Source organism: Eptesicus fuscus, chromosome 5 (genome assembly GCF_027574615.1).
Source record: "Eptesicus fuscus isolate TK198812 chromosome 5, DD_ASM_mEF_20220401, whole genome shotgun sequence".
NCBI classification, from domain to species: Eukaryota; Metazoa; Chordata; class Mammalia; order Chiroptera; family Vespertilionidae; genus Eptesicus; species Eptesicus fuscus.
The window spans coordinates 95,497,628-95,513,667 of record NC_072477.1 but is presented as its reverse complement, the minus strand read 5'-3'; the positions used below and the strand labels follow the sequence as shown (position 1 = coordinate 95,513,667).

General features: G+C 41.1%; 1 protein-coding gene across 3 annotated transcripts in view; it reads right to left on the bottom strand.

Annotated features, from left to right (window-relative positions):
* ODAD2 (outer dynein arm docking complex subunit 2) overlaps positions 1–16,040 on the bottom strand; it is a 208,601-nt gene that overhangs the window by 1,340 nt on the left and 191,221 nt on the right. The window lies entirely within an intron of this gene.

Genomic DNA, 16,040 nt, shown 5'->3' with positions numbered 1-16,040 from the left:
CATAATTAGTAGTTCTGATGAAGATTTAACATTTAATGGAGTCATATATTACCTACACAGTAATATTTGAGTAAAAGTGTGGATAATGTTAGAAAATAAGGATGATTTGAAAGGAAAGAAATACTGTAAGGAGAAATACTGTGAAACAGCTTAAATATGGCCAGATTAGGAGTTTGGCTTTTATTCTAAATGTAACACAGAAAAAAATTTTAAGCACTTTAATTAAGAGAGTGGCATGGTCAAATTTATATTTTTGAAATAAATATTTTATGGCAACTTAAAGAATATGTAGAGAGGAGAGACTGAAGGGTGCTATAATACTTCAAGCTACAGGAATCAGGAATAGCATGGGAGGAAGGAATTCAAGGAGTATTCAGAGACTAAACTATTCAAGTTGTCTGAGGACAGTTTGTTATCCAAATAGAAGAACATAAAAATGGTAATCTCATATTATACACAAATATAAATTCCAGGTGGATTAATAATTTAAATAAGAAAGGAAAAATATAAAACATTTAGAAGGTTGTGTGTGAGAAAACCTTGATCAAGGGGTCTGGGAGGATGTCTGGTTTCTCAGTTCCTTGACTTTCTCATTGTCAATGATCTTTACCACATTCTAGTCCCCCACTTCTAGGGTCACACCCTGGTTCTTATTTTTCATCACTCTCCACAGCCTCACCTTCAAAATCTCTAATCACAATTTCTACTCCTATGATTTGGTCATTGAACTTACTTGCTTATTCTCATCATAACCTCTAGTCCATTGGCTTATATATGTTTTTTGTTTTGTTTTTAACCATCTCCCGTCTTCACTTCCTCTACAACCCGTTTAGATTCCATAGTACATCTTCTCAATTATTCTCTTACCAGTTCCTTGACATCCATCCAATACAACCATAACCAACTCTGTCTTTCCAATGCCCTCACTAATAGCTGAGCCCTAATGGAGGCAATATGTATACAACAAGGCAAATCCAATCTCAAATGAATTCTCACCACTGCCCTGCAATCTAAATATGTTTCTTTTTAATATGTTACTTCCCCACTCTTTTCAATGCCTACTTCAAATCTTCTTCATCTACTCCTTATAGTCCCCATTCTCAGCAGATAAACTTTAAGGGATTCTTCACAAACTTGATAGAAGCCTTTAGACAGGAACTACTTTAACCAAATCTGCAAATCTACTGCATCTTAACCCAGCTTCCCCGCTACCCACTTCCTGATGTCTCTTTCCTTCTATCCAAGGTCCATTACTCCACTTGTATCATCCAGTCTCCTTCTCCTTGGGACATTTTACCACCAAGTAGTCCATCTCTTATTACTTTTTCTTTAACCTCTCCCTTCTACAGATTCCTTCCCATTATCATTTAAAAGCATGTTTCCATACCTTAAAAAAACAACACCCTCCACCACCACCTGCAAAAAGAACCTACCATTTGACTCATTTTCTTCCCTTCATAGTCAAATTTCTTTAGAAAGTTGTCTGAACTAACTGTCTCTGGTCTTAAGCTCCATTTAACTCACTCTAGGTTTGCTTCTGCTTTCACCTCTCCATTGAAACAGTCCTCTCGAAGGTCATCAATAACTTCCATGTTGCAAAGAGCAATAGATACTTTCGAGTCCTTCTCTTATTTGGCCCCTTAACAGGGTTCAATATAATTGACTTTCTCCTTTCTGAAATTGTCTCTGCTTCTTATTACCATAGTCTCTTGGTTTTCTCTGTCTCCATTTGTCCTCATCTTCCCACAATTCATTGATGACTCTTTATCTTTCTCCCAACCATAAATCTTGAAAGTTTCTTAGAACAAATTCCTTTTCTGTCTTCATTCTGTTCTCTCTTCCTAGATGGTTTCTTTCACTACCTGACTTTGAATACCATTCAGGTGGAATAATTTTCAAATTTATATCTCCACTCCAGAAGCTTCTTTTTAATGCTTCTTAGATATCTCTACTTGGAAGTCTCACAGTTATCTCAAACTTCATATTCCAAATGAAGTTTTAAATGTTTTCTCTCTAAACCTGAATCCCATATCAGTAATAGGTATCATTACTTAGGTTCTCAAGCCAAGAATCTCCCTGCCTCATACTTAACCCCCACTCTTATCTTCTTAGCACGCCATCAAACAAATTACCATATTCACTTTTCAAAGTCATTCACTTCTCTGAATTTCTCTATATTGCTTCTCTCTATTCTCATTGCCACTTACCACCTCTGGAAAGCTTACCACAGATTTTTACTGTCTTTCTATTCTTTCTTGCCCCCCTGTAATTGGTCATCCATTTATACTGCTTCCAGATTAACTTCCTAAATTGTGAAGTTCACCAATAAGGGGTAAAATTCTAGAGAGAAAAAATGAGACATAACTATTCTTCTGAGATACAAGAGAAATATTCTCTTCTGCATGAGGGAAACAGGGACATTCAGGGAACCTCATGCCTTGTGAATTTTGCATTGTTAATGTAATTAAACAAGGAGGCCATTAGATGAAGTGGCTCTAGTGCCTTGGTAGGCTATGTAAGCAACCCAAAATCTAAACTAGAGTCAACACATGCTAATCTGAGAAAATGAAACCTAAGGACAACCAATCACCAACAGCCAAGTAGGCTTTCCCAAATAGGGCAACCATTTAAACTATCACTAATCGAACAATTTCCATACTATGCCTTGGGTCTTCTCTATTAAAAACCTACCTCTCTCCTGTTGGTGGAGGATTTTTAAAAAGATTAACAGTGTGTGGTTTTGCTCTCTATTTTCAAGAGAGTGAAACTAGGACTAAAATTACTTTCAATTGCTACTTGGTTGCTGGGCTTTTGTGTCTCTGACTGCATTTCCATGTCATGACAGGACTATGACATAGCTTGACTCCATACAGATTATGCATTCGAATCTCATAAACCCAGGGCCCAGAACAAAGTAAGCGCTCCATAAATGGTGTTCATTATCATGGTGATTATTTTACCAGTTCTGAAGTCTGATTCTGGCATTTACTCCCTAGAGCCCAGCCCTGGTTAGTTTTGGAAGAATGAGGAAGATGAAATTTTGTCCCAGAGGTCAGTCTAGCGCCAGCCAGCATTTACTCTAGGCCCCACCTCATTTCTGGTTGACCTCAATGGGTACCAATGACCCAGGTTTCACTTGGCATCAGTGATTGCTACCACCACCTTGCACAGCTCCCTTAGAAAGCAGCCCCTTGGCCTGATGCCTGCCCAAATGCCTGTATTTTGCCCATACTCCTTCATATATGATTATTGTTCAAGGATCCCCTCTGACTTTCCAAGTCAGTTGCATTTATTCCTAAACCCTCGATGCCAGTTACATAATTTCATGTTACACAAACCAATGAAGTGTGAGTGTGAAATGTACTAGTCATAGCATTTGGCTTGTTCTTGGCCTCTCGTTGTTGCACAGAGAGCCTGCAGCATGTTGGCTATTCCAGGAGGCAGCTAGACAAGGGTTGCTGAGGGGAGCATATACTGTGCACTCACATGCTTGATGTTAGAATACAATGTTTAAGCAATGCAGGACCCTTTTAATGACTCTAATCTATAAATGACATTTTCTATTATCTAACTTCTAGTCCTGAATGCAATAAAAGTGCTACTACTCTTTGAGAAAGTAATTTTGCCTACATTTCTTGCATGAACCATAAGCCTTTATTCTATATGTTATATGGTGGTGAGTGAATGAATGTTTATAGCCTAAAAACTTGACCAGTAGAGCCCAGCAGTCTAGTATTTTAAAGGTCTAAAGTATAGGCAAGAGGGAGATTTAAAAAAAAAAATAGGCAAAGGGAGAAAAGTAGGGCATAGAATGGTACATGTGGTGGGAAGTCAGAGTTGCTTCCTTAAATGTACCTCAAGTGACTTATTAGCATTAGGCACACAGGTTACCTGATGTTTGCACAACGTGAAATTATTTTATTAGCAACTAAACTTACTACATTCCAGGCACTATGATTTAATCTTTACTGGTTAATTTATCCTGCTCTGCCCATTTTCCCTAGCAAGGAACATTCTCAACTAATACAGTGTTGGAAGTATAGAATATTTGTGTGTTCAGGGTATGAATGGCTCTATATTTGAGAAGCACTCCCAGGACCCTCTCTGGTTATGCTGTTACTTGAATTCATTGTTTTTCCTGAATTTTATTTTGTTGTCAATGAATGTTACTTATTGCTTCTTTATACACTGAGAGGCTAGGTAGCTAATGCTGTTTTATAAACTGAACTAGAGGCCCAGTGCACAAAATTAGTGCACGGGGGGAGGGTCCCCTTAGCCCAGCCTGCACCTTCTCCAATCTGGGACCCCTTGGGGGATGTCTGACTGCCATTTTAGGCCAGATCCTAGGACATCCCTCTCACAATCCTGGACTGCTGGCTCCTAATCGCTGACCTGCCTGCCTGCCTGGTCACCCCTAACTGCCCCACCCTGCCGGCCTGATTGCCCCTCACTGCCTCTGCATGCCAGTCTGATTGCCCCTAACTGCCCCCCCCTGCCGGCCTGGTCGCCCCCTAACTGCCCCCTGCTGCCAGCCAGGTCACTCCCACTGCCCCCTCCCTGGTGGCCTGGTCACTCCTAACTGCCCCAGCCCCCCACTGGCCTGGTCACCCCTTACTTCCCCCTCTGCCAGCCGGGTTGCCCCCAACTGCCCCCTTCTGCTGGCCTGGTCACCCCTAACTGCACCCCCTGCCAGCCTGGTTGCCCCCAACTGCCCCCCCATTGGCCTGGTTGCCCCTCACTGCCCCCCCTGCCAGCCTAATTGCCCCCAACTGCCCCCCACCAGCCTGGCAACCCCCAACTGCCCTCCCACCTGCCTGGTCACCACTTACTGCCTCCCTCTGCCAGCCTGGTTGCCCCTAACTGCCCCCCCCTGCTGTCCTGGTCACCCCCAACTGCCTCTCCTGCTGGCCTGGTCATCCCCAATTACCCCCCCCCCACCAGCCTGGTCATCCCTCATGGCCCCCCCCACTGGCCTGGTCACCCCACAAAGCCTGCTGTTCAGTCATTTGGTCATCTCTCACTAACCCCCCTGCCAGCCTGGTTGTAGGCAGCCATCTTGTGAGGGCATGAGGGTTAATTTGAATATTACCTCTTTATTATATAGGATAAAAGCATAACATTTTCCCAAAACACCATCTGAACAACAGGTACTATGTAGTATGTGTCTCGGTTTAGGATTAGGCTAAGGAATATGTGGTTTTGTTTTTCTTAAAAGCATCACAAGCAAACTAGAGTTCTCAGAGGAGTGCTTTTAAAACAAATACACACATCACATAACAGAAACTTAGTACAGAATCCTGCACTGGATAGGCAACTAACAGGAAGTAAAGAGCAGCACGTGTTTCAAATCACTAACACCCAGGCAAGGTGAAAAGGAGTGCTTTTCTTAGGAAAGTGAGATGCAAATTAGGAACACGTGATTATGGAATTGATACACATTGTTTGGTATATTTTTTTATCTGTAGACTTTTTCCAACTATTAATACATTCTTAATATTATAAGGGGGAAAACACCTCCGGTTTAACTTTTTGACATATTTGTGCCTTTCAAAATCTTTCTTTTTTTAATCCTTCCTCTCCCCCAAGTGCACCCGAGGACTTTAAATTTATTGGGAGTTTCATATATACACTGGAGGAAAACTAGCCCTCTTGCTTTAAAACTTAATTGCATAGGGCACTTTAAACCATCCTTCAAACACATAACTTTTTACAACGTTGGCATGAATGAGGACATGGGAGGGGCACAAAGCGTGGTTTGTGGGTTGGACTGACTCAATACTTCCTCCACTGTCAAAGGCTTTGATCTCCAGGCCCATGCCCTCAGTATGCGCTGTGATCCCTGATTGAGCCCCCTGGAAGGTGAGACCCAAGGTAGCATGAGGATCGCTATCTGCATTCAATTCTTTCTTTTATATCTAACAGTTTGTGATATTATGTAATATTTCAGTGATATGAGAAATATGTACCAACTTGAGTGATAACAGATTTTCTTGTGGTTTGACTCAACATTGTTTGGGTGAATACAGACTAGAAAGAAGAGTTTTAATTAGAGCCAGAAATACGTGCCTGCACAGAGAACTTAGTGGGTTTTCCAGAAAGATCTTGCGTTCCTTGGAGATGATTCGTACTCTGAGTGCATTTGCTGTTTTCCAGTTTGCACGGCCCTGCGGTGTGGCTGCAGCACTCGTGCACAGCCGGGTAACAAGGAATGCACTTGGACTCCGTCTGCCTGCACAGTGGCTGCCCGGCTGTCCACAGCTGGGCTCGGCTGCTGTGGCAGTAGGAACTACACAAGCAGTTTTACTTTCACATCCTGACTTGGAGCCTTGGTAATTCATTTCATATGACAGCTCACTCGAGCTGTGGGCCTCAGCACATTTTACATTTGCTGGTTGGAGCAAAGCCTTTGATTGGTCATTGAAGTGAATCAAGGGGCTTGCCTTTCAGTGGTGTCTGCCTCTGGTGACAGGAGTGCCTGCCCTAGGTCCACCTCGGCAATGCTTGAAAGGGGTTCTACTTGTTCCACGGAATGCCGGTCTGTGCAGATGTTAGCTCACACTTGAGTAAGTTTATCCTCTTGTCTTTCGTCCATGTTGTCTTTTCATGAGCCTTCCACTAGAGAGCTTCTCTCCGCCCCCCCCCCCCCCCCCACCCCACCCCACACAGTCCCACACATATTGGAGTGTTGGGTCTAGAGTACTGGGTGGTATCAATAGGATATATAACAGAGCTCTAACAACCTTCTTCTAAAGAATGCTAGAAATGGAGAATGACTTGATTACTGGCTGGATGGAAAGATTAAGGGGCTCTGCAATTGACTCTACATTAGAGGAAAAGGAAGCAGGAAGTCTCTGCATGCCCTGGGCAGAAGCTCATAGTATCAGTTGGAATGGCTTCAGGTTGCTTTTAAACTTACTATATTTTAAAGTTCTCAGAATGAGGCCTGGCACACAGTAACTGCTTTCCAGTTGTTAGCCATTATTAGGCAAGTAAAACACACACTTCAGGCACTGTACACTAAACCTGATGCCTGCAACAAGTGCCAAGTGCCAAAATGTGTCATGATTAACTGTCATGATTGACCTTCTCATGAAAAAGTCATGTTGCTGCTACTCAGTGGAGGCTGGGGGTCATGTGGATGGGCACCTCTGAATAAAGAATGCCAAGAGGCCTGAGGGGAAGCTCTGCAGGACTGGGTCTCTGAGCCCCTATCAAGTCCTGCTTTTGTGTTATGTTCCAGGAGGCCCTTCTGGAGAAATGAGTGAGCCCCAAGACAGGGCTCACAGCAGGCTGGGCCTCTGGCAGGCAGTGATATGCACTGGGTACTGCAGGTCCTGTAGAAACACAGTATCAGGAACAGACTGCTTTATGTCTTCTGCTTTGGGTTTTACTAAGACTTTCCTCTGGTTCTTAGTAGCAGGTCAAAGAACACTTCTGTGGGGTAAAATGGTCTAGGAAATAGAGTAGTCAGCAACTTTATCATTATGCAGTCCATGTCTTATCCGGCAGGTCTTTTAATAATGTCATTTTGTTAAAATGTTGATGAGATGCTGTAGGAACTTAACTATTGTCTAACCAATTAAAGTTGGTTTGTGACATATCATTTCACTTTAAGTCACTGAACCTATCAAGTGACAAACAGAGTGGAATTGGGTAGATTTATTTGTGACTCGTCCAAAATATTTTTCCAGCTCTGAACTGAACTCAGACTATTTGACTGCCTGCTTGACATCTCTACTTAGATATAAAAATGCACCTAAAATTTCACATGGACAAAGCTGAACTCCTTATCCTCCCATGCAAAACCTTCTTTTTCCACAGGCTCCCTATCTCAGCTAAGGTCAACTCATCTTTCCAGTTCTTGGGCCAAAAACTTTTCAGTATCCTTGACTTCTCTTTCTCTCATAGCCCTTATCCAAGCCATGAACAAAACCTGTTGGCTCTGCCTTCAAAATGTATCCAGAATCTGACCTCTTCTCATAGCCTCCACTGCTGTGATCTGATTCACTATCATCTCTTGCCTGAATTTAATGATTAGGCCAATTTTTTTACATGCAAAAAGAGCTGAAGCTGATATTGAAGGTACAGCCTGGAGAAAACTAAGTCACTCAGATTGGGAATTTAGGATAATCTTTCTTTTTAAGGAGAAAAGGCAGAGAAGAGAAAAGACTGCTAAGTGATTCACTGGGAAAATGAAAGCCTTGTTCAGAATCAACATGGCACTTTCTAAGAACTGACAAATGTAGTACGTGACCTGAAAGTTGTTGCCATTGCTGTAATGTATATTCCTTTCCATCACTCCAACCTTCTTATTTATTTTTTTTAACACAATGACCTTATAAGAATGTTCTTGTTTTGGTTTTGTTTGATTGTTGTTTTCACAGAGGTAGAAGTTAGAAGGGAGGGGAAGAAAAAAGGGTTGAATTCCAAATTTAGGCCAGCTCCATGCAAGATAAGAACAACATGCTTACAAGAGCAAAACAATATATAACCCGAAGCAAATGATCAGAAGCTGGAGATGACTGTGATGATGTATAGAATTCCCCGCAATTAGACTTTGCCTAGGGCATGGAAAGCAGAGGGGAGGGGGTTCAGCCAATATTTCCTATATGATAAGAGGAACGGCAGCCTTAGCTAACATCTGAGCTACTGAATACTTTTTGGTAATGTGAATAAAACTGTGACTTAAAATGACATCTCCTATAAAAATACACAACAAAAAGCAGTTTGACTCAGACAGTTACCTTTCCTCCCTCAGCCTCAGACCTTGGCCTCCTCAATTCTGTCAATCTTTACCTCTACTCCACATTAATTAGTCAATCATTCTCATGGTTACAGTTATTAATACTGTTTCATCTCTGCCTCTAATAGCCCTCTATCAGAAATTCCAGGATGTTAACTAGGCCTATTGTGGTGATTATCTCACAATATATACAAATATCCAATCATAATGTTCTATATCTGAAAAGAATATAATGTTACATGTCAATTATAGTTCAATTAAAAACAAGAAATTCCATGCTCTGAAAGAGACGGAATGAGATCGAGAACTGGGAGGTACTTATCTATACTATTTACACCCTCCTTGCTTATACTCTATGGTCTACCATGTCAACTGTGTTAGGTCACTAGGTTTAGCTCTCCTCTCCCTATTTTTCTGTCATACTAATATTACAAATTGAAATCTAGGACCTCAATTGGACTTCTGAATCATGCTCACAAATGAATGCAAAGGCACACATGTTCACAATCTGACATCTCTACTGGCTCCCAATTCTGCCCAACAATCCATCTAGGTCAGTGGTCAGCAAACTCATTAGTTAACAGAGCCAAATATCAACAGTACAACGATTGAAATTTCTTTTGAGAGCCAAATTTTTTACTTAAACTTCTAACGCCACTTCTTCAAAATAGACTCGCCCAGGCCGTGGTATTTTGTGGAAGAGCCACACTCAAGGGGCCAAAGAGCCGCATGTGGCTCGCGAGCCGCAGTTTGCCGACTACGGATCTAGGTGTCTTTCTCAACTTTCATTCTCCACAGCAGCTATTTAAAACCTTCTCTACTCTCCTCAAATTACCTACCCCCCAACTTTAGTTCTCTCACTCTCAGCATGTATTTTTGCCTCCTACTTGATGGGGAAAATAGAAATCACAGAAAGGGAAATCACCCAGCTCCCAGTCATCACACTCACAGATTTCCATCGCAAGTGTATCCATCCTTTCCTCTTTGCCATCTGTCTTATACAAGAAGTGACTCTCCTCCAGCCTAAATTCAGTTCCTTGCCTCACGCTCTGTATTCACCTACCTCCTTATCTACTCTGGATGCTCACTTCCTTATGGCCACTCCTTCCAGTACCTTCACTGCCTCCCCTTCCATCCTGCTTGTGCCAATTAGCATTTAAACATGCTCACACAGAAAACAAAGAGACAAAAGTGAAAACCACCAAAGTTCTCTTCCCTTCCAGCTATCATCTCCATTTTCTCTTCTTGGCCAAACTTTTTCAATGAGTGGCCTTCACTGGCTGCCTCAATTTCTTTACATCATTTTCATGCATATCAGGAATCACTTTGGTATGAATCCAGTGGGCACTTTGGTTCTTGTGTTACTTTTCTCTTGACTTCTTTAGATTTGTCCTGATTTGTTTGGACATTTTCCCTTTAATACTCCTTTATGGAATCCTCTTTCTTTGGCCATCATGGAGGCCAAAGGATAAAATGGCATGTCCATCAGCCCTATCGCTTTTTTTGTTACTCTGTACACCCTCAAAGAGAAATGTCATCCTCTTGCATTATTTCATGAACCATGGCCCTCATATCTGTATCTTCAAGGCTTCATATATCTATCAAGCTATATATATGTGATATCATAAAAATATATCATGTCTCCACTTTGTATTTTCGAAGATGTTCAAAGACAATAAGTCCCAAATAAAATCTCTCTCATTTTCCTCTATAAGCAGATTGCTTCTATTATCCAGTCATCCAACCTAGACATTTAAGTGTCTTCTCTCTCCCCTCTTCTGTGTTCTTATCATCCAAAAATATCACCAAGTCCTATTGTTTTTAAGTTCCAAATATCTCTTAGATCCACCCATTTCTCTCTATTTCCAGTGCTTATGGCCTTAGTGGAAGCCCTTGTTGTCTCTTTCTGAACTGCTGCCTAACTCTTCTTTTATCCCTGTTCCCATCTACTCTGAAACTAGAATAACTTCTGCAAGGAATTTTGGGACCAACGGACTTCCCTACTCAAAATATGTCAATGGCTCCCCAAAGCCCCAGACATAAAATCTAGTTTCCCAAATGGGTTCTCAGCAGGTGGCAGTTGATATTTTCCCCTCTGTTCATCTTTAGCTTTTTTTTTTTTTTAGTGAACATATATTACCTATGTCACTTAAAAAATTATAAGAAGCCCCTAGCTGGGTGGCTCAGTTGTTTGGAGCATCTTCCCATATACCAGAAGGTTGCAGGTTCAATTCCTAGTCAGGGCACATATGAGAAGCAACCAATCAATGTTTCTCTCTCACATTGATGTTTCTCTCCCTCTCTCCCTCAAATCAATAAACATATCCTTGGGTAAGGATTTTTAGAAAAGTTACAACAGAAAGAAGTAAGGCCTGCAAAGGAGATAAGTCATTGAAAGGTAGTAGGAGGACCAGAAGACTGTGGGATCATAGGAACAAAGGAAGGGTGGCATTTTAAGGAAATAGTGAGGTCAACATTATAATATGCCTTGGAGAGATTAAGTAAATTGAGAACTGAAAAGAGCCCCTTGGATTGGACATTTGGAAATCCACAGTGGGTGTGATCAACTGATAGGGCATTAGGAAATGAGCAAGTAGGCAAAGTGAGATTAAGAGGGAACATGCATAAATTAGAGAGAATACCCAATGTCAGAATTTCCAGCTTTAGAGAGATAAAATGGGATCATGAGTACAGTAGGTGGAAATAGCCAGGAGAAGAAATACTCTAAGACCAGAGAGAAGATGTTTACACTGAATGTACTAGTAGCTACAGATTTGTTTGTAGCTGTGAAACAGGAATTTAAGGTATTTTCTGTGTATAACCTCAATTTTCTTTTTAATATTGAAACAAATTCATATGAGTAATATTATCTATACTTAATAAATACAGGTTTACAATTGATAATTTAACATAGAAACATTTTAAAATAATTAAAAATACTCCATTTATTAGCTAACAATTACCTTAATTATATAAAGAAGTTGTCCATGGAAGGATTTTTTAAAATTTTATCTTTATTATTGAAAGTATTACAGATGTCACCTCATTTACCCCCTCAAGCCTCCCCCCCCTCCAGGCCTTCACTGCACTATTGTCTGTGTCCATGGGCTATGCATATATGCATATAAGTTCTTTGGTTAATCTCTTCCTGTCCCCCCTTCCCTCTGAGATCCTTCAGTCTGTTCCATGTGTCCATGGAAGGATTTTATTTTGGTTTGCAACTATGATCATGGTGATGCTAAGAATTTATAAAAATCTGATGTAAAATTATAAAAATTAAACCTTATCGAGTTAAGAAAAAAATTTAAATTGTTAATAAGTCTAGGCCAAGAATTATCTAACATGGGATAGCAATTTCCACAGTATCCTATCTAATAAAAGGGTAATATGCAAATTAACCATCACTCTGTCACAAAGATGGCAGCACCGATAGCCACAAGATGGCGGCGCCCAGTCCCCTCAGCCCTGCTGGCGTCCCCCAGTCTCAGTGCGGCAGCCACTGAGAGCGGGCAGCGTGAGCGGCCTGGCAGAATGCTTGCTTCGTTGCCGCAGCGATGAGGCAAACAGTTTGCCCTGGCCGCGGAAGGCCTCTGGGCAGCGGAGAGCCTCTGGGCAGCGGGCATGGAGCAGCCAGGCCCCGCAGAGAGCTACTGGCGCACAGATTCATGCGCAGGGCTACTAGTTAGTCAATATTTGAATCAGTCTAAATTCTTAATGTTATATTGTTTACATTTATATTTATCTCCAAACATTGCACATTATTAGAAGGCATTCAAAACCAAACAGATGTTAATATTTAAACTACCTTATTGGACATAGAATTCATCCCTCATGAAGGTAAAAATGAAAATATATCCAGAAGAAATAAAGCCAATGATTTGAAAAGGTTGGGGGTGGCGGGGGGGGGAACCTTTACTTAGCCCAGACTGTGTGACTCAGTGGTTGAGCATCGACCCATGAATCAGGAAGTCACAGTTTCATTCCTGGTCAGGGCACATGCTGGGTTACCGGCTCGATACCCGATGAGGGGCTTGTAGGAGGCAGCCAATTGATGATTCTCTTTTTTTTTTTTATATATATATATTTTATTGATTTTTTACAGAGAGGAAGAGAGAGGGATAGACAGTTAGAAACATCGATGAGAGAGAAACATCGATCAGCTGCCTCCTGCACACCCCCTACTGGGGATGTGCCCGCAGCCAAGGTACATGCCCCTGACCGGAATCGAACCTGGGACCCTTGAGTCCCCAGGCCAATGCTCTATCCACTGAGCCAAACCGGTTTCGGCTGATTCTCTTGCATCATTGATATTTCTGACTCTCTGTCCCTCTCCCTGCCTCTCCCTAAAATCAATAAAAACATATTTTTTTAAAAAAACTATTAGTTAAACATCTTTCCCAATTTTATTTTGATTATTTTTCAGCTTTCAAAAGCAGATTAACATAGAAAAAATAGAACACAAGACTGGATAAAAGAGCCACAATTTTTCTTCTTCAATGTCAAAGAAATAGCCTTTCCTGTTTCTACTAAATTGAAACTAAGCTCATAAGATGAAAATAAATGACTAATTTCTTGGGAAATAACCTTAAGTGAAAGATTCTTTTGGCCCAATAATTGCTTTTCTTAAACTCCAGTTGACATAACCTCATTTTCAAGGCCTCTCCTGCCCTTCCTTTCATTTCACCCTGTTGGTTATCAAGTGTACCTTCAAAGCCTGCTTCATCATTTGCTACCCATTTGGGAAATGTTTTCCTTCTCTCATACAATTTATTGGAAGGAATAAGTTAACTGTGATTGTTCTTTCTAAAATTCTCTTTTAAAAACCTTGTTTAACATCTAAGATCTTTTAAATTGGAACCTGAAAAATATTATTGTAAAATTTCACAAAGTAATGTTTCTACTAACTCTGAAAAGAAATCTGATAACTACTTCAAAGTTTTTCATATATAACTAAGTTATCAATTTCAGTTATTTATTTTTGTTAAAATTATATAAAATGATACTTCTTAATGTCATCTATATAAAAGCTCCAAATTTCAGTGAAAGAAAGTGATTGAATTTTAAAACAGAATGATTCTTCTTCCTGTTCTGGCAAAGACCGTGTTTATTTCAGATCCCATCTTTCATGATTTCTGACAAGTTAGCTCTTCAGAGCAGCAGGGTTGTTTCTAAGCATGGTATTTAGGCCAGTAATTTTTTTTTTTTTAGTTTTTCAGCAATGGAACTTTTTCCTTTCCCTCCCCAAACAGCACCTTAACTTTTCTATGAAACTCACATACACACAAGCATACAGGATGGGGCAAAAGTAGGTTTACAGTTGCAAGTACACAAAACACAGTTTATTCTTGTATTATTATTTATTAACTAGCGTTCCCATTGCAGGAAAAATCCTGCAATAGGGTTTCCTGCTGCACTCTACCTTGCCCCACCTCCGCTCCTCCCTTGTCCCCTGGCCCGCCTTTTCCGCCAGCCCGCCCCGCCTCCGCTCCTCCCTTGTCCCCCGGCCCCGCCTCCGCTCCCCCCTTCTCCTCCCCCCCGGCTTGCTTGCTTCTCCGCAGCTTTGCTCCCTTCAGCATCTCTTGGCTTCTTTCTACGCTGTCTTGATATGCAAATTAGCTGCCATCTTTGTTGGGGTAATTTGAATACTCGTCCTGATTGGTTGGTGGGCATGGCTTGGCTGGTGGGCGTGGCTTGGGCATAGCGAAGGTGTGGTCAATTTGCATATTTGTCTATTATTAGGTAGGATTATTGTATTATTTTGTATAGGAACAACTGTAAACCTATTTGTGCCCCACCCTGTAAGATAAAATGGGACATCTGAAGAGAAAGTAGCACATGGGGTCCCAGAACTCTGTTTGTTTCTTCTTGTTCCCCCTATGGACCCATCAGGTACCTTCTCCAATTCCATGATACACAACAAACCTCTTGTCTTCATAATAAGGGGAGGGTTAACCTTTGGTCTCCTCAGTTCTTTATTCCTAGAATTCCTTTCTCACTCTAAAGCACTTCCCCTTGAGGCTCATTCCTCAACGAGTGATATTAGCCTGCTCATTCATCCCACACAGATCTGCTCAGTCCACACTGATTCTTCCAACAGTTACCCCAAACCACTACTTGCACCACAATCCTCAACACTCTCATTCCCTCAGTTCTGATAGTCTCAGCCAGATTTGGAAAAACGCAGTTTAAATACATTCCTACCATGTTTTAAAAGAGTGATTACCTTGCTACTCTTCCCAATTTGTGCTTACAAATTTTAGAGAAGATAAATTTAAGCTGAATATCTGGTTTATGAAATTTCAAATTATATGCCAAAGTGATACGTTTTAGGCCGGAGGAATGAAATAGTTCTATTTAGAAAGGTTTTTTGGGTCCCCCTAAAATGATACATGTAGAAGACTGTTTATGTGTTACACTGACCTGTCTCAGTTTCCTCTTTAGAGAACTGGAATGAATCATACCCTTAAGCCTGTTCCAGGGCCAATAGAGTTTCTGATTAAACATTTTAATGAAGTCACCCCTTCACTATTGATCTTCCTTTAAAATCAATTTAGATCTGGTGCTAACATAGCTTATTTGTGACATTACTTATTTTATGTTAATCTGGATATCTTCAATGCATATCTTACACTTCTAGCAAGATTTTCCTTTTAAATCACTTTCCCCCCTCTATTAAGCCTTTTTGGGTATAATAAGAAGGTAGGCAAGTCTTTGTTTCCTTTATTCAATCAGGTAAAGAGGTTGCTGATCACCTGCGATGTGATGTGAAAGGCACTATGCGGATGGCACGTGTAGCCCTCAAACTGTGTAAAAAGTGAGGAGTGAAGCATGTGGCAGCCAGTGACCAAGGGGAACAGCCCTTCCTGTGCCTCTCCGAGGAGGACCCAAGAGATACAGACAGATGGCTGCCCCACTCTCTGCTTGTTACATGCTCAGTGTTCCCAGACTCAGGGAAGAGGTAGGGGGAGGTCTCTAGGGAGGATAAGCTAAAGCTCAGGCAGGTTTTTCTCAGTTCATCATTACCCAATCTCCACCAGAAATGGCATCCCCACCCATTCCACCATTATAGATCCAGGAAGGTAGGGAGGGTAGGTATCCCTTGAGAAATAAGAGGATGATAATAATAAAAATATATAACGTTTCAAAGTAAACAATAAAAAAAACAGAAACAGATTCATAGATATAGAGATCATTTTGATGGTTGCCAGATGGGAGGAAGTTGAGGACTGGGTGGGAAAGGTAAAGGGATTAAGAAGTACAAATTGGTAGTAACAAAACAATCATGGGGATGTAAAGT